The sequence below is a fragment of the Myotis brandtii genome, unplaced genomic scaffold (assembly GCF_000412655.1).
Source record: "Myotis brandtii unplaced genomic scaffold, ASM41265v1 scaffold537, whole genome shotgun sequence".
NCBI classification, from domain to species: Eukaryota; Metazoa; Chordata; class Mammalia; order Chiroptera; family Vespertilionidae; genus Myotis; species Myotis brandtii.
This window is the reverse complement of record NW_005369971.1, coordinates 165,576-169,122: the sequence shown is the minus strand read 5'-3', so window position 1 is coordinate 169,122 and position 3,547 is coordinate 165,576.

Genomic DNA, 3,547 nt, shown 5'->3' with positions numbered 1-3,547 from the left:
TCCCTGAGGCCCGGGCGGCTGTCCTGCGGGAGGCTGGCTGCGGCCTGCGCCCCTTGGACAGGAGGACAGGCCGCTTGCTTGGTGCTGAGCCCGATGAAGGTGCTGCTGCCCTCTACGCCCCCTCAGAGCCACATCCGACGGGAAGACGGTCACCCTGACCTGCCTTGGGGCTGGGCCCACTCTCCGCTCCAGGTTTGGATGGAGCTGCGAGAAGCCACCGCCCTTTCACTGACCAGCTCAGCCTCTTCCCGGCGCCTGGGGCTGCTCGGCACTGCCTCTCCCCTGGGGCTGAGGCCTGTGGGAGGGGCTCCCGTCCTGCGAGCTCACAGTGTGGCCCGTCCGAAGGCTGGAGTGTCACCTGGACCAGCAGAAGCCACAGCAGCAGATCCGAGCTCCGCTGAGGGCAGGAGGGACCTGGCTTGTGGGCGGGAGGATGAAGGGGTCGGGAGCGGGGCCCAGATTTCGGGCGTGGTTGCCCCACAGGCCTCTGAGGCCCTGCTCGCTTTTCTGCCATCTTTTCTCCTCTGCGTTTTGGATCTGACGGTTTCTATCGTCCTCTCCTCAGGTGACAATTCCTCCGTTGGCGGCCTCCACGCTGTGGTCAAGGGGCCCAGCAGGTTTCTGTTTTGGTTATTGCAGCCACCAGTCCATACACTTCATTTCCTACACTTTCCGTTTGCCTGTAAAGATTCCCCGTCTGTTTATTCATTGATATAACATTTCCTGTGTTTCTTTAAAAAAATATTTTTATTGATGTCAGAGAGGAAGGGAGAGGGGGAGAGAGAGAGAGAGAATCCATGATGTGAGAGAATCATGGATCGGCCGCCTCCTGCTCGCCCCCCACTGGGGATCGAGCCCGCAACCCGGGCCTGTGCCCTGAGCGGGAATCGAACCGTGACCTCCAGGTTCATAGGTCGATGCTCAACCACTGAGCCACACCGGCCGGGCCCATTAATTTTCCCAACGTTTTCTTACCTTTCTTCATATTTGTTCAGATTCAAATTCATTCTTGCGTGGCGCTATCTTAGAGCGAAGGCACGGCCGTCTAAGGGACACCCCAGATGTTCCTCGTGCAGCCAGAGCTGCTGGAGTCCCCGCGAGTCCGCGGAACGCCTCTGGGCCTCCGGGACCTGGGCTTCTCCCTGGGGTGGGGGTGGGGGCAGGGAATCCGGTTCTGCTTTAAAGCAACTCAGTAGAGAAGCCGCCGTCTGCGCGGGAATTGGCTAATTTACCCTCGAGCGGAGGTCCGAGTCTATTTCCCATCACATCATCTAACAGCGCAGGATCCTCATTCTGGGATCAATTTCATCCTGAGTGGCATCCACTTAACCCCGGGGCCCCTGCTTTCAGCCGAGTAAAGGTCACACCGTCCGGTCCGGCGGCAGCTCATCCATCAGGAGGGCCGCGGGGAAAGGTTAATGGATGCGGAGGACAGGATCCATCTCCAGGGGCGTTAACGATGCCTCGGAGCAGGGCTCCGTTTTCATTCAGTTCAGCGGCGGGAACGGGATTGTCGGTGCTAACCACGCCATTTAGGACGCCCGCCCGCAGGGTCAGGGCCGACCTTTCCAAGAAGCCGCCTGCTGCCCCGGCGGCAGGAGCTCAGCAGGTGTCCCCGAGGGAAGCGAGATGACACAGGGCAGACCGCCCCCCTTTCCAATGACGCTCCTGAGCCGAGTGCACGGACTCAGCCCCCGTCCCGTGGAAGGGGGAGCGGGGACAGTGGCCCGGGCTCTCCTGGGCGGCCGCCTGGCTGCCCCGTCTGATGAACTGCATGTGCCGAGGGGGGGACGGAGCGGGATGAGGGTGGAGGTTTCTGGGACTCACCCACAGGGGGACGGGCGGGGGGCGGGGAGCTGTGAGGGAGACAGGTGGTCAAAGTCGCTGGGCCCAAGAGCGTGGGAGAGGCAGGCGGCAGGCGCTGGCTGGCACTTCCTGTGCCTGGGCAGGAGGGGACCCCATGCACGGAGGAGCCTGCCCCCCACCCAGCGGGCAGCACCCACCGATGCCGGGAGGTCTGCAGGACCCCTGGAATCTACGGGGGTGGATCCCATTCGGTGAGGCCCTGGGGCCCCTCTGGAACCGGCCTCCCTCCCGGCTCCCCCTTCTCCTCCCTGTGGCAAGGGTCACCCTGACCCCTCCACGGGGGCTCAGAGGTCGGGGACCATCAGCACCAGCCCTGGGGGCGGAGCCCGGACCCAGGCGCTGCGCTCTGCTGAGTCCCACCCGGCCTCGTGGGCTCCCGCACCGTGTCCTCCTGCAGCCGGGCCGCCAGAGGGCCCTGCACAGGTTTGCAATTCCTTCCTGGAGTTTGTTCTTGAAACGACGGGCGTTTTGCACCTGCTACGAGGCGGCCTTTCTCCCAGGCCGTCTCCCACCTCCTGACTGAGCAGCCCTCCCCTTGTTCCGCGTCCATGTCACCGCTGCTCCTGGTGCTTTTGGTCCTGGAGTCTCGGGGATCCAGACGCAATGACGTCATCTGCACGTGGTCCTTGTTTTTCCTCCTCCTTCCGTGCGTGTCCCGGTCAAGACTGGGGATGAAGTGCCGGGTGAGCAGATGGGGATTTAGTGTGCGGTCACCAGGCGCCCGGAGGGGCACAGAGCAGGCCATGGACCTGTGGGTCGGAAATGGAAATAAAGTCCCCGCTCAGGCCACTCCCCGAAGAACTCCGTGTTCACGGGCGACCGCGGCAAACTAAGTCGGTGGAGAGAGAGGGGTGTCTGCAAACCGGGGAGTCGAAGGCCCCCCGACCGGACACAGGCCTGGACCCCAGAGGGGAGGCACCGGTGTGAAGAAGGGACAGAAACATGCACACACAGAGCGCGGTGGGCGGGCAGGTCACCGAGCAGGAGGGCGAGTGGCGTCCACGGAACCCCGGGCCCTGCTGTCGGCCACACCTGGGCTGGGAGGGAGCCAGGTGAGAGCCTTGGAGAAGATTTTCAAGGAAAAGGGAGTTCGAAACGGGCTTATTGGCCCCAGATTGTTAAAAGCTGGAGGAAAGGGCTTCTCTCGGTGCCGCGGGCGCGGGCGGTGCCTGGGGGAGGCTCACAGTGCAGGCAACTGAACACACGCCCACTCCCGGATTAACGTCGCGTGCTGGACGCACTGGGAGCATTTTAAGTCAACAAAGCTCCTGGCATGAGTTTGGCCCCCGCCCCCCGTGGGCTTGGGGGTTCCCAGGATCACCCACCCCCCTGTCCAGCCCCCACGCGCTTGCTCTGCCCCAGCTCCCCGCTTCTTTGGCGCCCCTGGTGACCCCGGGCCCTGCCCACCGAGGCCTCGGTCCTGCCGTGCTCGGCAGCTGGACAGCTCGCTCTCGGACCCAGATTCCCAGCCCTTCCCTGAACCCCCACCTTCTGCTTCCAGTGGCCCGAGGACCCCAAAGACTTCTCTCCACGTGGATCTCCATGTGGCCCCCCTGAAAGCCCAGCCTGGCTCCCCATCCACAGGCCACGTCCACACCTTCCAGAGCATCCGTGGTCCCGCTGCACCCCTACGCCCCCCCGCCCTGTCGTCCCCCAAGCCCTGTGCCTGGTCCTTGGTCCC